The sequence below is a fragment of the Mirounga leonina genome, unplaced genomic scaffold (assembly GCF_011800145.1).
Source record: "Mirounga leonina isolate KUSES-001 unplaced genomic scaffold, KU_Mleo_1.0 Mir_154, whole genome shotgun sequence".
NCBI classification, from domain to species: Eukaryota; Metazoa; Chordata; class Mammalia; order Carnivora; family Phocidae; genus Mirounga; species Mirounga leonina.
In genome coordinates, this window is record NW_023270389.1 from 32,989,157 (window position 1) to 33,010,198 (window position 21,042).

The 21,042-nt window shown below is 36.3% G+C and overlaps 1 protein-coding gene across 1 annotated transcript in view; it reads left to right on the forward strand.

Moving 5' to 3' along the window:
* Window positions 1-21,042, forward strand: part of CR2 (complement C3d receptor 2) — a 66,771-nt gene that overhangs the window by 10,642 nt on the left and 35,087 nt on the right. The window lies entirely within an intron of this gene.

Consider the following 21,042-nt stretch of genomic DNA (forward strand, 5'->3'; position numbering starts at 1 on the left):
AAATTTCAAGAGTGAGTCGTTAAATAAATAAGCTCAACACAGAGGGTATAGACAGAGAGCAGGATGTTTGACTTAGTGACTTTGGAAGTGGTGTGATATTATGACATAATCAGGTCTAGGATGTTACCAAGGAAGTAGTTTGTTGAAATTATCTACTTGAAACCATGCTAAATATTAACCTCACTCTTCAAGTCAGTGTAATGACAATTATCATTTTTAATCCTAACAGTGGGGTTTATACTATTTAAAAAAAAACAAAATCACAAGCGATAAGTTTGCATGTTCAGTCTCTGAATCAATTCTCATAGAGTTCATTTACATGTCATCAACTGGTAGCAACTGTGACATTTTATATTTAGGGTGCATACTTCCTCTCAATGGCATTCAGATATCTCTTACCCATTTACCAATTTCCTAAGGCTGTGACCTCACAACCTGGGCTGATCATCAAAATCACCTGGGGAGCTTTTTAAATTCGTAAGTTCCCAGCCTGCCCGCGGTTAACTAGATTCAGCTGTTCTCAGGTCAGGCGTGGGAACCTGTATATTAACAAAAAGCTTCCAAAGTAATTTTAATAATTCACCACAGATGGCAGCCAATGGCCTGAGAGATGGGGAAGAAGTCTGGCTCTGACTTCTCAACTCCTCAATAAAAACTTCTAGAGCTAGACATCTCAAAGGACCCACCTGGAATGCTGGAAGAAGGGGATACAAACTAGAAATAAATGGGGCTGAAATATAGATTTCAGGGAGCTAATTTGTGAATTTTGAATAATTTAAAGATATTAAAACATTCCCTTACTTTACCTTTTCATCTTAAAAAAGGAAGAAGGGGCTATTTCACAATTTCCCCATGAATAACATCCAGATGCTAGTAACTGCATTGAAACATTACTGTATAATAATTATATGATAGACTTTACCATAAAATGGTGTAATTATTTATGATATTGATTTCAAGGTTTCCTTATTGTTTTATATTCTCCTCCATATCTGATTTTTGGAGACTGGAAAAAGAGAGATAAGTTGGGAAGCTATTGTAGAAGACTGTGTTAGAGATGATGGTTGGAAACTATAGAAATTGCAAAAGGAATCCAAAGAAAAGAAAAAGTTGAAAGTGATTTTAAGATAGGATGGAGACAATGTGGGACTGGGAAAGGTGTCTTCAGATTTTGACAGGAGCTCTGAATCTAGCTTTGTATGAGCTTTACCTTTAAGTGCCACTAAGTAGAAAGCTTTTTTATTTTGGTTTAAGGAGTTTATATTTAGTCTTATTCCAAATCATATGATTATTCCTAACATTAGCTTATTCTCTAACAAAAACACAGAGATTTAAAACCAACTTTCAGAGTGAATGTCGTCACACTCTTTAACCTCAGGACAAGAAAAAGAAGAATCGAAAAGCAGATGCAATGTACCTTGGTTCCTATTTCCTACAGGAACTCTTACGAGAATTAAAATAAAACCCCTGGGGGAAGGGAGGAAGTGAACTTAATTATGTAAGTCAGATAAATCAGAGAATACCTAGAGTAAAGTAGTAATAAGACTCACCAACTCCAGATAGAGATTAAACCCTTTTAAAGTCCACATGTTGAGAAATACAGTCAATGTCTATAAAACATTACTGAATGTGCATGATCATGAAGCACATGCATGATCTATGAGTTCGTGCTTAAGTTAAACTCATTTTACTTTTATTTTAATCCTTACAAAATAATGATTCCTTGCAAGTGATAATTGTACCCTAAACGGAAGCCTGACTTTGTTCCTCTCAGTGACTTGAAAGAATTATCGATGGCTTGTGTATAAAATTTGTGATTGATATGAAGTAGGAATGAATAACCAGAGCTGGTTAAAAGACTGAGGATGCAAAATAACATTGACCTAGGAAAACTTTTGATCGGATCTAATTATGAAGAAATGTTACAAATGTATCTTATTTTAAATACGGGTACTTAATTTTTAAAAAATCTTTAGATGTTCAAATGCATAAGTTCAGCATGGGAACTAACGTGGAATAAGAGCAGCACATTGTGAAAATAAGTTCAGGTTTTAATTAACTCAATATTAGCCAAAACTGTGATAGAACAGTATAAGTCACTTCTGTTACCTTGGAAGACATCCATGCAAGTATAGTGTTCAGGAAAAGGGAAATGATCTCATTCTTCTCTTTGCTGATTACACTGCATGATGTTGAGTCCACCATACTCTAGAAGGAGCATAAGCAAACTGGGTTGTAACCAATAGTGGGTGAAGACAATAGTACAATAACTTGAATCTATAATATAATTAATTAAAGAAGTAAAATACTTGGCCTATAAAAGAGAAGGACACAGCTGGTATCAAAAGCGTGAAGTAGCGTTAGATTCATTCTGTGTAGTTCCAAATGGCAGGACTCAGTAAGACCAATGAGTAAAAAGAGCAGCTAAACAAATTTTGTCTCCACGCCAAAAGAATAAAGGAGATAATGCCTTAGCAAACTTCAAGCCCCAGAGGAAACTAGTAAAGCTCTTCAGGGATAATACTAACACAAACAGTCTTGCATAAGGCAAAGGAATGAAATGTTCAGCAGCCTTCAAAAATTATTCAAATATTGGTGCCAAACTGCAAAAGAGTCACCTGGGAGATTATTAAAAACAAAATTTCTAGATCCTTCACCTGAGGCTTCTAAGTTATTTGAACTAATTTGGGTTGTAACCCAAAATTTCTAGATCCTTCACCTGAGGCTTCTAAGTTATTTGAACTAATTTGGGTTGTAGGAATCTTTATTTTTAACATGCTTTTGGGCGATTGTAATGACCAGCCATGTTCAAAAGCCACAGAATCATATTATTTCTAAAAATATATTCCTATTCGAAATGCTATAATTCCAAATACTTACAAAAGATGATGCTATTGGCTAAATTGATGAAATATTCAATAAGGCTAAGATTTAATTTGTATCTATTAATTTGTCACCAGTTAACTTGCATGAATATTCTAGAAATGTGATCTGGAAGAGAATTTGGAAGAATTAAGAAACAAAAGCAAACACTAGTTTGTTTATTATCTAGTTATTCTACTAGATTATATGTATCTACTAGGTTAACTAGAAACATTGGTGTTTGCTAGATGCTATGGAAGTTCTGGGGTCAAATATAATATTCCTTTGCCATCCTACAGAAAGCACCGGTCTTTCTTAGTCTGATATAGGGATTTTCCAAAAGGGAGCAAAGGATCTTTTGTCCCAATAGCCAACTGTATTGTCTGATTGTTACTCATTAAAAAAAAAAATGATTAAAAGTTTCATAAAGCACAGATGTCCTTGTGTCCTTAGCATGAACATAAGTCAGTAAACTCAGGAACTGTCTCTGCGATATCTCCTGGATTCTGGTCACACTGTGTGTCCATACTCAAAGGGTAGGAGGCACCAAGACCTCAGACAGTAATTTGTTTCCAGAGAGCAAGGATAGCTGACCTGAAAACGCTGGGACAGAGTCAGAGTTTCCATAGATTAGGCCACTGCTTTCCTACCAACTCTCAATTTGTCATTAGTGATTGAGAACCGCTGATGAGAACATGGCTGTCCGACAGCTCTGACCTGCCCTCTGTGGGCCCAGCATCTTCCCTGGAGGGGAAGAAGCCCTCAGGCAGAGGATTGCAGGGTTTTCAGTCAACAGCCTCCCATGTAGAGGTGACTGACAAGGGGCACCTGGAACCATAGCATCTTCTGCTGGAGGCCTCTTCATGAAGGACATAGGCTATCCCTCAGGACCGATCTCTGTGCTTCAGTTCTTCTTTCCATGTATGCGCTCAGAGACTTTGTTACTTCTTGCTTCTACCTTCTCTGCAGATTTTTAGTTTATATTTCCCCCCAAGCCCTGGTTCCCTATGCCTGGCTGTCAATAGCATCAGCCCACCTGGAGATCTCACTGTCATCTTCAAAATTTCCAAATCCTTTCTCATAGTCCAAGAAAAATTTTATTCTTTTTATAAATATTTGTTAAGCCCTAACTATAGTGCCAGGCACTGCCTAGGTAGTGAGGATAGGTCAGTAAGTAAACTAAATTTGCCTTCACAGATTTCAAAGTCTGAGATGAATATAGGCAAACAAACAGATGATTCTAGAGTATGAAAAGCACTGGGTTATTGGGCAGTCCAGAAACCAGGGGATGACAAAGAAACATAAGCTGGATGAAGAGTCAGGAATGCTTCTTGGAAGAAGTAAGATCTAAATTGAGACCCAAAGAATGAGTAGATGTTAATGATCCTTGTCAAGATTGTTTTCCCAAGACCCAGCACAGGGCCTAGAGCACAGCAAATTCCCAATTAATGCTTGCCAAATGCACAAATGAGGAAAAAACATTTCGGACTGAGATAAAAATATAGGAGATTCAATGTTTTAAGAGAAATCACTTTGCATTTGGGCAAATGCTAACAACATTGTATGGATAGACAAGGAGTAAATATTCATATGGGATAAATAATATTAATGCTAAAAGAGAACTATTTATGCCAATAGATAGAAATGTGACTGCAAACTTTTAAAACTATTAAGAGAAGGATCCGCAGGGGATGTGAGCTCTACATTTGAAACCTGAGACATGAGTGGGAGTTGTCCAAAATAGAGATGGGGGTAGCAGTCATGGTAAACGAGTTGGGAAAAAATCCTAGGCAAAGGAATAGTTTGTTTAAGGTTGAAATCTCAGCGACTTGGCAAGTTCAGGTGGTAAGGCAAACAATTCAGTAGTGTGAAGGGGAAGACAAGACCAAGGGGCTGGAGGGTCCGGATCATAAAGTCTTACAGATCATGTTAAGATATTTGGGGTTACTTGAGGATAATGATCGATCAAGGGGTTATTGATGATCAGGTAGAAGGAAAAGAGTGAGATGGTGAGAAAATCAGGCTGGATGGCCACCTAGACAAGGTTTCTGAAGGTTAATATTTGTGTCCCCACATTCCAAGGCCTAATTTTTGACTTCACGGTTTCAGAAATTTGTTTTCATCAGCATAATGGATTGTTCCCTGGTAGGCAGATTTACAGTAACAGAACTTCCAAGGAACTGTTTCTATAAATTGTATGAATTTTCCGGTGCCCAGTATATTCATATCCCCTACACAGAGCCTCTCCTCCCTTCTCTGTGTAGGAGTCTAGGCCTCAGAAGGTCACTTTTTAAGTTGGAATTTGAAAACACAGACAAGGAAGGTATACTCTGGGATATTTCTGAAATATACCCAATTCCACCCTGTGGCTCTCAACCCAGATTGTACATTAGAATCACTCAGGGAACTTTTTAAAATTACTGATATCCCTCTTTGACCAATTAAATCAGAATCTCTGGGAGTGAGCCCCAATTTATTTTTGTAAACCTTTCACAATATTCAAATATTAAGCCACTGATATGGGCCCTTGGCATGACCTCCTGAGACACTTTCTTGACTGAGTCATTGTTCACATTCCTACCAATTCAGCATTTGCATTTTGCTGGACGAGACAGGATACACACTGCCAACTTTCTCATTTCTGACTCCAGGTTTTCTAGCTGCCGATGCAAACCACCTCTGTTCCAATGACATATACTTCCTTTCTCATTTAAAAATATTTCTAACACACAGAAAAAATAGAATAATAAACAACTGTTAACCCAATACCAAACTTTGCCAAATCTTACCATTTTGTAAACTTGCTTCAGATTTTTTGTAAAATTAAAGATACGAATTTAAGTGCTCTATACACCCTTGTCAAATCCAATTTCTCTCCTTCTCTGCTTAGGGGTATTCATTATTATTTCAGCATGTTTTATCCTTTCACCAAAAATGGATGCATTTGTACAAGGGATATAAAAACAGTATTGTATTGTATATTTATAATTTATATATAAATGGCATCATCCTCCATGTACCCGGCAATTTTTTATCTTTGCTTGAGTATGTTTTTAAGGATTACTCATAGATACATGTAGTTTTAAATCAACCATTTTCACGGATGTATAAATTACATAATTTTGTATAAATGTAGCTTTCACGCTCCCTTTTCTCCATTTTCTCTTGGGTATATACCTAGAAGTAGAATTGTTGGGTCCACGTGTATATGCATCTTTAACTTTACTAGATGACCAAAGTATTCTCTATAGAAGTTCTCATTTGGGACGCCTGGGTGGCTCAGTCGGTTAAGCGGCTGCCTTCGGCTCAGATCATGATCCCAGGGTCCTGGGATTGAGCCCTGCATCAGGCTCCCTGCTCAGCGGGGAACCTGCTTCTCCCTCTCCCTCTGCTGCTCCCCCTGCTTGTGCGCTCTCCCTCTCTCTGACAAATAAGTAAATAAAATCTTAAAAAAGAAGTTATTATTTCATTTCCCACCAGCAGGGTGTGAAATTTCCCTTGTGTCACATCTTCATCAACATTTGGTATTGTCAATACCAACTTAAAATTTTCACCAATCTGATAGGTATGAAGTAATATTGGTCTTAATTTGTAATTCCTCGATTACTAGTCAGCATCTTTTCCTACGTTTATTGGCCATGCAGTTTTCCTTTGTAAGGAAATAAGAGTCATGAAATATTTCAGCTAGCACAGAAATATGTATGGTGTTCTTCAGGGGAGAATATTTCAAAACTATGTTTATCAGTGGAAACGTAGAACTGAATACCCATTTGATAATGAATTATTACAAATTACATTGAATCATAGGAGGAATATATGAAAAGTATCCTGACATGCAATATCAGAAAGTAGAAAAATGTATGCAGGTAAATGTTTTGGGCAAGCAAAGGATCTGGATGGAACCGTGGAAATTATTTAAAGAAAAGGATTCCTCTATCTCACTGGCAAAGGAGATTGACTTTTCATTGTTTTTATAAACTCCACATTTTTATCTAGCAGATAAATTCTGCCTCATTATGGATCCCATAAATAGAGGGCATGTGTACTGTCACTTCTACAGCAGATGGTGCTTCCAGAAAGGAGAGATTTCAATGAAATTGAAATATTTGGGGAGCTAGAACATGTATGGAATCATTTTGTTATTCACAGACACTTAAAGCTACCCTTTGGGATCCCTCAATTACACTAGAATGAAGAGTTTTTTCTGTTCTTGCCTAGCAATTAGAACAATGCCTAGCCCACACCATTTGTTCAGGAAGTATTTGTTACTAATTTGGAACTTTTGTAGATGTGTTAAAATTGCTTTAGGAAGTTGCCTTATGAAGTTTACCAGCTTTTTGTGTATTTCATTATTTCTGTCATGAACAAATTAATTCTTTCACTGAGTCAGTTATACGATTTGTTATATTCACTACTGATTTTAGAGCTTTTAGATTTGATAAATTTCAAAACCACTTTACTTTCTTACTCTTTGTCTTATTTCCAGTGTTGAGAATAATTCTTTCTGGTTTTTCTTAATACACAAACTGAACTCCAACTTAGGAAAATTTGCTTCCTATTAGAATACCAAATGCTCTTGGGTTTTCAGAAAAGCCCACTTTGTTCTTTTATAAGCTTCTATATGTATTTTAATCAACTACTAGGAATCTGTATAACTTGGCATTGTCTTTCCTTGATCTTCAAATCTTCAGTAAAAAAATTTTTTTAAATACTTGATGGCTGAGAAAATTAGGGAACATGATTTCTTTTTAATGACATTATATCTTAAGTGTTTGAAACAATTTAGTGTCATCAGTAAATTAGTTTGCTGAAGTTCTTTTCAAAGAGAGCTCCAGACAAAGAAGATCAACTACAGGACTTCTTCCCATGTCAAGAATAAGTAGGAATAAAGACAATGAGCCATGACTAATTCTGTGTCTATTTGAAACCAACGATCTTCATTTACAGGAAGATTTGGATAAACCCCAAATAACAGAAACAGAGGAGCTATGAAGAAAAAGTGGAGAATTCTGGAAAGAGTGTTAAAGGGCACTCTCCTGCACTACTTAGTAATCCCTCGTGGCTCTTCTGAATCGGGCCATCCCGGGAGGCACAGATAGGCCACAGATAACTACAATCTGTTTCTGTCACAGAGGCGTGGGCGGGACGCATGTGGTGCGTATTCTGTACCTCTGAAAGCTGTAAGTATCAAGTCTTTGCTTCAGTACCCCACAAACACAAGATCTGAAATAGGTTAGATACAGGTAACTAATTTTTGCAGGAAGGTAGGTCCAAATGGTAGCAAAATCTCTTCTGCCTTGACTTGGAAAGAATGAGAACAGACACAGTGAGGAAATGTCTATAAGGATTTAGGTACCTGGAAAGCCCCTATTATGTCCCTGTCCTCTAGCCTACTGACCAGTCCACATCATTATCACCATGACCACCACCAGCTGGTCTTAAGGTTCTAAAATGCAAGTCGATGTTTGACCGTTTTTGTGACCATTTCCTTGATTGGCGTTATGTAATAGAAGTAGTCTGAGGAAACTCACTATTGAGGGCACTGGTTCTAAGCTGACAACTCAGAAATAATCAAGTGGTTTGGGGGGGCGGGTGTGTGTGGAATTGTCCTAGCCAGGATCCAGACACTGATTCTACTCAGTCTGATATTACATGAATCCTGCTTTCCAAAAGGGAAAGAATATTCTTCTTTATGTGACTTCTGAATGAACTTCTTTCACCATTGAGAGTCCAGCATTACACACCCCTAAGCCAGTGTGGAAACCCCCCAAAGGGAGCAGTTCCTCTTCTGCTTTTTAAATGAACTGACCAAATTTTTTTTCCCAGGAAATCTCTAGGAATTGGTGTTTCTTTCTTTCCTTCTTTCTTTCTTTCTTTTCTTTCTTTCTTTCTTTCTTTCTTTCTTTCTTTCTTTCTTTCTTTCTTTCTTTCTTTCTTTTTCTTTCTTTCTTTCTTTCTTTTTCTTTTTCATCTATCATCTTTCTTTCACATATAACTTTTTACTGTATTCAAGAGACCCACATTCTAAGTAATGTTAATTTAGTTAGGTGGTAGAAACATCGCAGCTGTTTTTAAATTCCATATTAATGTCATGACAGGATTAGTGTCATGACATGGTTTTTTTTAAACACTATTTGAGTTGGGAAAATTAAGCCTCATGGAGAATGACTTTCTTCTCTTGTGGCTTTATGAGTGCCCATACATTCACTGTACATATGTGTTCTTGGCAATTCCCCGAGATGTTCCAGTCCCAGGCACCATCATCACTGGAAACCACAACCTGAAGATGTGTTAGCCCCGTCTGTACATGGACACTTGCTCTGTGCTGGAGCAAGGATCTCATCCACAACCTATGGTCTAAGGCTAACCAAAGTATGGATATAATCTTTTTGTAAGAAATGGGGACTAGACAGAAATTATTTAGGGTGATTTGACATCAGTCTCTTTTATAATTCACCAGAAGCTTGGAAGTTCCAAAACTGATCATAGGGACATAGATAATATCTTTTGGTAAATCACAGGCTGGGACACATTTTGCTAGGGACTTCTAGTTGGTCCATTCAACAAACTTAGCTGGTCCTCTTGATCCATCTTCAGTAATGACCCCTTGTACATTACCAATATTCACCATTACTTTTATTTTTATCCTTTCTCTGTTCTTGATCACTTTTACTAATGATTGGTCCATTAATTAGACTTTTTCAAGAACAGGACTTGTCTCTTATTTGTTTTTTTATTTGATTGATTTTTACTCTTTTAGTATCACCTTCCTTCTATTTTCTTTGGTTTCTTTTTCTAACTTCTTGAAATAGATGTTTGTCAGACTTTCATCTTTTCAATATCCATGTAAGACTTTGAACTTCCTTCTAGAACCTGAGTTAGCTGAATCCCATAAATTTTAATGTGATATCTCCTTTATGGTTCACTTTGAAATACATATAAATATATGTTAATTTCTATTATGATTTTTCTCTGCTTCATGTATTACCTAAACATGTCTATCTTAATTTTCAAACATATAGATTTTTTAAAATTATTTGTGTTTTAGTTACTGATTTTAGGCTTAATGACATTTAGATAAAAAATATAATTCATGATCTCAATCTTTGAAGTTGTTTTTAATTTTTAAAATTTTATTTTTTTAATTTTTTTCTTTTTAAATTTTTATTGAAATTCTAGTTAATTAACATACAGTGTAGTATTGGTTTCAGCAGTAGAATTCAGTGATTCATCACTTACATACAACACCCAGTGCTCATAACAAGTGCCCTCCTTAATACCCATCAGCCACCTAGCCCATCCCCACCCACCTTCCTCCATCAACCCTCAGTTTGTTCTCTATCATTAAGAGTCTCTTATGGTTTGTTTTCCTCTCTCCCCGCCCCCACTTCCCATATGTTCATCTGTTTTATTTCTTAAATTCCACATATGAGTGAAATTATATGGTATTTGTCTTTCTCTGATTGACTTATTTTGCTTAGCATAATACCCTCTAGTTCCATCCACATCATTGCAAATGCAAGATTTCATTCTTGTTTATGGCTGAGTAATATTCCATTGTACATATATATACCACATCTTCTTTGTCCATTCATCAGTCGATGGACTTTTGGGCTCTTTCCACAGTTTGGCTATTGTTGATAATACTGCTATCAACATTGGGTGCATGTACCCCTTCAAATCTGTATTTTTGTATCCTTTGGGCAAATACCTAGTAGTGCAATTGCTGGATTGTAAAGTAATTCTATTTTTAACTTTCTGAGGAACTTCCATTCTGTTTTTCAGAGTGGCTGCCCCAGTTTGCATCCCCACCAATAGTGCAAGAGAGTTCCCCTTTCTCCGCATCCTTGCCAATACCTGTTGTTTCCTGTGTTGTTAATTTTAGCCATTCTGACAAGTGTGAGGTGCTATCTCATCATGGTTTTGATTTGTATTTCCCCGATGATGAGTGATGTTGAGCATATATTTTCATGTGCCTGTTAGCCATCTAGATGTCTTCTTTGGAAAAATGTCTATTGATGTCTTCTGCCCATTTCTTAACTGGATTATTGGGGTGTTGAGTTTAAAATTTTTATTTTTAATGAAGAATAGTTGGCATACAATAGTATATTAGCTTCAGGTGTACAACATAGACCACAATACCCCTTCTGGGTTACCCAGCTTAATTAAAAAATTTTAGGTCAAATTGCCTACCTTGTGCAATTCCCTACAAAGCTTAGTCTCCTGATTGTAGTAAAACTTTACATTTGCCCTCAATGCAACATGCCTTGTGATCATGCTTATGTGAGGAAGCCTCCATAGAATCTCAACAGTTCAGGGTTTGGAGAGTTCCCAGGTGGGTGAACACATCCACACTAGAAAGGGGTGATGCACCCCAACTCCACGGGGACAGAAGCTCCTGTGCTCAGGACCCTCCCAGACCACATCCTATTTCTTCATCTAGTTGTTCATGTGTATCCTTTATCTTGTCCTTTAATAAACTGGTAAACATAAGTGTTTCCTTGAGTCCTCTGAGCCACTCTAGCAAATTACTCGAATCTGAGGAGAGGGTCATTGGAACCTCTGATCTATAATTGGTCAGTCAAAAGCACAGGTGTTTGAAGTGGGGGTGGGGAGTGGTAGTCTTATGGGACTCAGCCCTTAACTTGTGACTTCCGGTGCTATCTTCAGATAGACAGTGTCAGAATTGAATTAAATTGTAGGACACCTTGCTGGTGTTGAGACTTGCTCCTTGTTGTAGGGGAAACCCCACAAGCATTTGGTCATCAAAAGTAAAGTGTTCTATATAAAAATAAAGGAAGGGAACACAAGGGAAGAAACTCACAATAAGGAAGTACTGGTTTTTTCCTTACATAGGAAGGAAAAAAACTGAGTTTCTTCTTTACAATTATTCAGGGGCACCGGGTGGCTCAGTTAAGCATCTGCTTTCAACTCAGGGTCCTGGGATTGAGTCCAGCATTGGGCTCCCTGCTCAGAGGGGAGTCTGCTCCTTGCCCCTCCCCCCTGACTTGTGCTCAAGCTCTCTCTCTCTCTCAAAAATAAATAAAAATCTTAAAAAAAACCCCACAAGTATTCAGGAGAAGAGCCTCTGGGCAGAGGAAACAAGGCATTCTGAGGTCTAAGGACCTCTGTCAGAGCATGATGGCTATATTTTAGAACAGCAGAAGCCTTTGCCTTTGTAGCAGGGGAAAGTAAGGTAAAGCAGCAGAAGATGAACTCAGAGAGGTTAAAGAGAACCAGGTCACATAGGACCATGTAGGTCAAAGTTAAGACATTGCTTTTCACTTTGAATGAGATAGGAAATTACTGGACAGTTTGGGGCAGAAAGAAGTGATTTTTTCTTTTCTGGCAAAGACTTACATAGGATCACTGCAAGATCCTAGACACTCAGCACTCTCACCTGCTAAGAACTTGGGTCTTGGCATTGGTGAAAGGTGTTTATCTGCAAATGAACATAGTTTGAAAAGTAAAGAACAAGCAAAAGAATAAACACCAAATGTTTTGTGGATTTACCTGTAAAATAAAGAAAATTATACAAGTGCAAGAGAATATGGATGAATTACTTTATAACCTATGTGTATGCTTTCTCACTATGGCTCATAATCTGATGCAATTTTTAAAATATTAATCAATTTGACCACATAAAAAACTTTTTGATGTTTACAAGGCAAAAAAACCCCCACAAACACATTATTTGCACACTTATGAGAAGAGAAAAAATAGAAAGCTGGATAATGTCTAAGGTTGACAAGGATATGGAGGCAGAAGGACACTAATTCACTGTTGTTAGGAGTACAGAATGATGCAGAGGATCCAATCTGGTATTATTCTATGGAATAACACACATACTCTATATAACCCAGTAATTCTGCTCCTAGGTACATTTCTTAAAGAAATGATTTTATAATTCCATACAGTATATATACAAGAATGTTCATTATAGCATTGTAATGGCAAAAAGTTGAAGGCAATCTAGATTACGTCTCCTGAGGCAAGGGAAACAAAAGCAAAAATAAACTACTGGAACTTCATCAAAATAAAACGCTTCTGCACAGCAGGAAGGAAACAATCAATAAAACAAAAAGGCAACCTATGGAATGAGAGAAGATATTTGCAAATGACATATCTGATAAAAGGTTAGTATCCAAAATCTATAAAGAACTCATAAAACTCAACACCCCAAAAATGAATAATCCAGTTAAAAAATGGGCAGAAGATATGAATAGATATTTTTCCAAAGAAGACATACACATGGTCAAAGGACACATGAAAAGACATTCATCTTCACTCATCATCAGGAAAACACAAATCAAGACTACAATGAGATGTCACCTCATGCTTGTCAGAATGGCTAAAATTAACAACACAGGAAACGACAGATGTTGGCAAGGATGCGGAGAAAGGGGAACTCTCTTGCACTGTTGGTGGGGATGCAAACTGGTGCAGCCACTCTGGAAAACAGTATGGAGGTTCCTCAGAAAGTTAAAAATAGGTCTACTCTACAATCCAGCAATTGCACTATTAGGTATTTACCCAAAGGATACAAAAATACAGATTTGAAGGGGTACATGCACCCAATGTTGATAGCATTATCAACAATAGCCAAACTGTGGAAAGAGCCCAAATGTCCATCGACTGATGAATGGATAAAGAAGATATGGTATATATGTATGTACAAATATGATATATATGGTATGATATATAATATGGTATATGTATCTGTATATATGTATATTCATATATATATATGAATATTGCTCAGCCATCAAAAAGAATGAAACCTTGTCATTTGCAATGACATGGATAGCTCTAGAGTGTACTGTGCTAAGTGAAAAAAGTCAGTCAGAGAAAGACAAATACCATATGATCTCACTCATGTGGAATTTAAGAAACAAAACAGATGAACATATGGGAAGGGGGCAAAGAGATAGAGGAGGGAAACAAGCCATAAGAGACTCTTAATGATAGAGAACAAACTGAGGGTTGGTGAAGGGAAGTGGGTGGGGAATGGGCTAGGTGGGGGATGGGTAGGAAGGAGGATACTTGTCATGATGAGCACCAGGTGTTGTATGTAAGTGATGAATGACTGAATTCTACTCTTGAAACCAATACTGCACTGTATGTTAACTAACTAGAATTTAAATAAAAATTTGGAAAAATAAATAAATACAAATAAAACAAAAGAAAGTCAAAAGATAACTGACTAGCTGGGAGAAATATTTGCAAAAATGGTAGAAAAATAAATAAAAATATGAACAGAGAATTCACAAAAGAATTTTAAAATGGCTATTAAACCTATCTATATGTTCAGGCTCACTCATAATAAGAGAGATGCACATCAAAAGTACACTGAGATACAGTATCTCACCTATTAGATTGGCTAAAATTAAAAACTATAATGATAACACATTTGATTAATGAGACTCTGTGAAAAGAGATGCTCTCATACATTCCAGGTCGGAGTGAAAATTGATATAACTCAATGAGGGAATTTGGTAATATATAACAAAACTAAATATGTATTTACCTTTTAAATCAAGAATCCCACTTCTATGAATTTGCACTGAAGATATACTTCCAACATTTAAAAACAAATATGCACAAAGTTACTCTTTACAGCATTGCACAGAATTGCAAAATATTAAGTACAACTTAAATGGCCATATATAGGAAAATGGTTAAATAAATTATGGTAGATCCCCATAATGAGATACTATAAGCTGTAAACAAAGGAGGAATATCTCTGAGCTTATATGGCGTGAATTCTAGCATATCTATTAAGAAAAAAAAAAAGCAAAGTGCAAAAAAATACCCAGAGCATGCTCTTTTTATGTAATAAGGAAAGATAAATAAGAAGACATACATGTGTCTTATTTGGGCAAAGCTGAAGAAGACACATAAGCCAGAAACCATTGGAATTGGGTACCTATAAAGGGGGGGTAGAAATAGAGTAGAAAGGAAAGGGGTGGGAGTACAAGTGAGGGACAGAAGTGACATTTCTCTATCATACCTTTTTATATAGTTCTGACATTTGGAGCTATAGTAATGCAAAATTTAAAAATTTTGCAAATTTTTTTTGCAAAAATTAAAAAATAAAAAAGGATGGGCTAGAGAGTATTATGCTAAGCAAAATAAGTCAGTTGGAGAAAGACAAATACTACATGATTTCACTCATGTGTGGAAGTTAAGAAACAAAACAAGCGAGCAAAGAGGCAAAAGAGAAAGAGAGAGGCAAACCAAGAAACAGACTCTTAACTATAGAGAACAAATTGATGGTTCCCAGAGGGGATGGGGTATGGGATTGGGTATAATAGGTGATGGGGATTAAGGAGTGCACTTGTTGTGATGAGCACCTTGTGTTGTATGCGATTGTTGAATCACTATGTTGTACACCTGAAACTAATATTACACTGTATGTTCCCTAACTGGAATTTAAATAAAAACTTAAAATAAAATTATTCAAACATTAAAAAAGGTGGGGAAAAAGCTAAAATGAAATACAAAGAGAGCAAATAAATCTAACTGTATAACATAACCACAGTGAAGTCAGCGGGGATGGGATGTGATAATTAATCTAAGTAACTTTTAAACAGAACAATCTTATTTTTATGCTCCCAGGCTAAAAACAAAACAGAAATCTTAAAAACTAGGTTTGCTTTCCACCATGGTATGGTATTAGCAATTCCAAAAATTCATTCTGTATATTCTAGGATTGAGCAAATACTAAATTGTGGGTAATGAGTACTAAGCATCTTACTGTTGAAGAAGGGAGGTACAAATATGGAAAGAGGGAAGGTTAAAATGACCTCTACAGTATTGGATTGGAGTTTGAGGAATTGATATGAACTCATGACTTAGATATAAATATAGATAAGAACAGATTTAAATATAGGAATAGATACATACATATATTTTGTAACATATGAAAGGGTGTAGAAACAATGACATTCCAACAGCAGTCAACATCCTTAGCAACCTGATCTTAGTTTTCAAATGCTGTTCTCTGCTAAAAGGAACCAGCATTCTTAGGAGAAATGGCAAGTTTCAGTGCTGTGTCTGGAAAAATACAAGGTGACCCTGGGACATCTGGTTTGGACAACCTAGAAGAAATGGAGAAATTCTGAGAAACATACAACCTACCAAGATTGAATCATGAAGAAAAAGAAAATCTGAACAGACCAATTACTAGTAAAAAGATTGAATCAATAATCATAAACCTCCCAACAAACAAAAGCCTGGACTAGATAGCTTCACTGGTAAATTCTACCAAACATTTTTTTAATTTAATTTCAATTAGCCAAATATAATACATCATTAGTTTCAGATGTAGAGTTCAGTTATTCATCAGTTGCATATAACACCCAGGGCTCATCACATCACGTACCCTCCTTAATGCCCGTCACCCGGTTACCCCATCTCCCCACTATCTCCCCTCCAGCAATCCTCAGTTTGTTTCCTATAGTTAAAAGTCTCTCATGGTTTATCTGCCTCTCTGATTTCTTCTCATTCAGTTTTCCCTCCCTTCCCCTATGATCCTCTGTGCTTTTTCTTATATTCCACATATGAGTAAAACCATATGATAATTGTCTTTCTCTGATTGACTCCTTTTGCTCAGCATAATACCCTCCAGTTCCATCCATGTTGATGTATGTTAAGATTTCATCCTTTTTGATGGCTGAGTGTCTACCAAACATTTAAAGAATTAATTATCACTCATTTTCAAATTCTTCCAAAAAAAATAGAAGAGGAGGGAATACACCCAAACTCATTTTACAAGGCCAGCATTACCCTCATACCAAAACTTGAGAAAGACAATCCAGGAAGAGAACATTACAGAACATCACCAACATAGATGCAAAAATCCTCAATAAAGTATTGGTAAATTGAATTCCACAATACATTAAAAGGATCATATACCATGATTAAGAGGGACTGGTTCCAGGGATGCCAGGATGGTTCAACACCCACAAATCAATCAATATGATATACCATATTAACAAAATGAAGGGTAAAAATCATATGATCATCCCAGTAGATGCAGAAAAAACATTTGACAAAATCCAACATTTGACAGAAACATTTGATAAATTCATGATAAAAACTCAACAAACTGGATATAGAGAAAATACACCTTAGCATAACAACGGCCATATATGACAAGCCCACAGCTAATGTCATGCTCAGTGGCGAAGAGCTGAATACTTTACCTTTAAGATCAGAAACAAAACAAAAATGCCCACTCCTGCCATTTTATTCAAGTTGGTACTGGAAGGCCTAGCCAGAGTAAGTGGTTAAGAAAAACAGATAAAAGTCATCCAAATCAGAAAGGAGGAAGTACAATTGTCTCTATTTGCAGATGACATGATATATATAAAAAACCCTAAAGACTCCATAAAAAATTGTTTGAACTAATTAAATGAATTCAGTAAAGTTGCAGGTTACAGAATCAACATACAAAAACCTGTTGCATTTCTATATACTAACAACAAACTATCAGAAAGAGAAATTAAGAAAAAAAATCCCATTTACAACCACATCAAAAAGAATAAAATACCTAGGAATAAATTTACCCAAGGAGGCGAAAGATCTCCACACTGAAAACTATAAGACATCGATGAAAGAATTCGAAGGTGACACTAATAAATGAAAAGATATTCCACACTTGTGAGTTGGAAGAATTAATATTATTATAAAATCCATGCTAAAGGGATCTTTGGTTCTAATGCAAGCCCTATTGAAATTCTAATGACATTTTTCACATTAACAGAGAAAACATTCCTGATATTTGTATGGAACCCCTAAGACCCTGAATAATGAAAGCAATCTTTAAAAAAAAGAACAAAGCTGGAGGTATCATACTTCCTGATCTCAAACTATATTACAAAGCTATAAAAATCAAAACTGTATGGTACTTGCATAAAATCAGGCATATAGATCAATGGAATAGTTTAGAGCACCGAGAAATATGCCCACAAATATATGGTTAATTAATTTATTACAAAGGAGCCAAGAATATACAATTGAAAAAGCATAGTTTCTTCAATAAATAGTGTTGATAAAAGAGACAGTCACATGCAAAAAAAATGAAACTGGACTCCTATGTTACACCATACACAATCATCAACTCAAAATGGATTAAGGACTTGAACATAAGACCTGAAACCAGAAAACTCCTAGAAGAGAACATAGGATAAGCTCTTTGGTCTTAGCAATGATTTTTTTAATTTGACACCCAAAGCAAAGGCAACATAACAAAATAAGTAAGTGTGACTACATCAAATTAAAAAGCTTCTGCACAGCAAACAAGAGACGGTACTCAACATCAACAAATACAAATCAAAACCATAATGGATATCACCTCACACCTGTTAGAATGACCATCATCAAAAACAGAAGAGATAAATTTTGGTGAAGATGTGGAGAAAAGGGAGCCCTCATGCACTATTGGTGGGAATCTGAACTGTTGCAGCAAGTATGGAAAACTGTACAGTAGGTCCTCAAAAAATTCCAAATAGAACTACCCTATGATGCAGCAATTCTCCTTGTGAGTATATATCCGAAGGAAAAGAAATCACTGTCTCAAAATGATGGATGAATGGATAAATAAAATGTGATATATATATATTTATATATAAAAAGATTTTATTTATTTACTTATTCATTCACTTATTTATTTAGAGAGAGAGAGAGCATGAATGGGGGGGGGGAGAGGCAGAAGGAGAGGGAGAGGACACCTGGGTGGTTCAGTTGTTTAAGCGACTGCCTTCGGCTCAGGTCATGATCCCAGGGTTCTGGGATGGAGTCCCTCATTGGGCTTCCCCTGCTCTGCAGGGAGCCTGCTTCTCCCTCTCCCTCTGGCTGCCACTCCCTCTGCTTGTGCTCTCTCTGTGTGTCAAATAAATAAATAAAATCTTTAAAAAAAAAAAAAAAAAGAAGGAGAGGGAGAGGGAGAAGCAGACTTCCTGCTGAGCAGGGCGCCTGACGCAGGGCTAGATCCTAGGACCCTGGGATCATGACCTGAGCCAAAGACAGACACCTAACCGTCTGAGCCACCCAGGTGCCATATATGTGTGTGTGTGTGTGTGTGTGTGTGTGTATAACATATATATGAATATTACTCCAATATATTGGAATATTCCCATATATATTATATATATTATATTACTCAGCCATAAAAAAAAGAATACAATCTTGCCACTTATAACAACATAGATAGACCTTGAAGGCATTATTTTAAGTGAAATAAGTCATACAGAGAAAGACAAATCCTGTATGATCTCACTTATATATAAAATCTAAAAAAATTGACCTTTAGAAACAGAGAACAGACCAGTGATTGCCAGAGGTGAAGATGGTCAAAAGGCACAAATTTCCTGTTAGAAGATAAATTCTGGGGATCTAATGTACAGCATAGTGACTATAGTTAACAATACTGTATTGTGTATTAAAAAGTGGCTGAAAGAATAAATCGTAGAAGTTCTTATCATAAGAAAAAATTGTAACTATATAGGGGATGGTAGTTAACCATGTCAATCATTAGCAAATCGTTATGTTATATACCTTAACTGTCAATTGTGTCTCAATAAAACTGGGGGAAAAACAAAATGGGAAGGATAAAAATAAATATATCGGTTACTACTCTAAAAAATGTTGATCTCATCCAAAAACACCCTTACAGAAAGATTCAGAACAGTGTTGACTATATATCTGAGCATCCTATACCCCAGTCAATTTGACACATAAAATTAACCAGTATCCAATAGGATATTGTGGAAATGACATAGTGTGACTTCTGAGAATAGATTATAAAAGACATTGTGGTTCCTGCCTTTCTCTCTTTTTCTGGGAGAAGCCAGCTGCCATGTCACAAGGAGACTCAAATAGTCTTATGATGAGGTCTACATATTGGGGCTATCAGGCCTCCAGTCAACAGCCATGAGTGAGCCCTCTTAGATGGGGATCCTCCAGTGCCAGTCTAGCCTTTTGATAACTGCACTTCTGGCTGATGTTTGGAATGCAACCTCAAGAGAGCCCAAGCCAGAACCACCTAGCTAAGCTGCTCTTGAATTCCTGACACACAGAAACTGTGTGAGATAATAAATACTTATTCTTGTTTTAAATCAATAAGTTTAGGGTAATTTGTTACTATGCAATAGATAACTAATTTAAAAGTCATTCTATAAAAATACTTGCTACGTACTCTTCAAAAATGTCAAGGTCATGAAAGATACAAAAAGGACCAAGGATCTTTTCCAGATAAATGAGGAAAAAAGACATACCAATCAAATGTAATGTGTGATCCTTGAACAATCCTGGACCAGAAAAATGGAAGGGTGAGAGAGAGAGATTGCAATAATAAAGATTATTGAGATGATTGGAGAAATTTGAGTATAACCTGTCACTTAGATAATATTTCAATGTTTGTTTCCTGTTTTTGTTCATTGTACTGTAGTTAGGCAAGAGAATGTCCCTGTTTTTAAGAAATATACCAAATATTTAGAGGAGTATCATGCCTTTATTTTATCTCAGTTCCAAAGTAACAATTATATAATTATAATTATATAATCATATATGTGTATATGTGTATATATCTAGATCTCTCTCTATATATGTAATTACACCTACAGCTATCTAGCTCTATCTATGTCTATGTAAAGAGAGAGAGAATGATAAAGAAAATATAGTGTGGGGCACCTGGGTGGCTCAGTCGTTAAGCGTGCCTTCGGCTCAGGTCATGATCCCAGGGTCCCGGGATCGAGCCCCGCATCGGGCTCCCCGCTCCGTGGGAAGCCTGCTTCTCCCTCTCCCACTCCCCCTGCTTGTGTTCCCTCTCTCGCTGTGTCTCTCTCTGTCAAATAAATAGATAAAATTAAAAAAAAGAAAAGAAAAGAAAATATAGTGAAGTGTTAACATTGGGTATCTGGATGATGGATATATGGGAATTCTTTGCACCATTCTCGAAACTTTCTGTAGAAGTTGCTTCAAAATAAAAAGGGCATAAGAGGAGAGGTGGCTGCTATTTATAAATTTCCTTTCTAAGTAAACTGTTTCTTTAAACTGAGGATTTGAAACATTCATAGCTTTTGAAATGAATTTATTGGATCCAAACCAGAATTTTAGGATGGAACAGAGTGAATAGAATAGAATAGAATAGAATAGAATAGAATAGAATAGAATAGA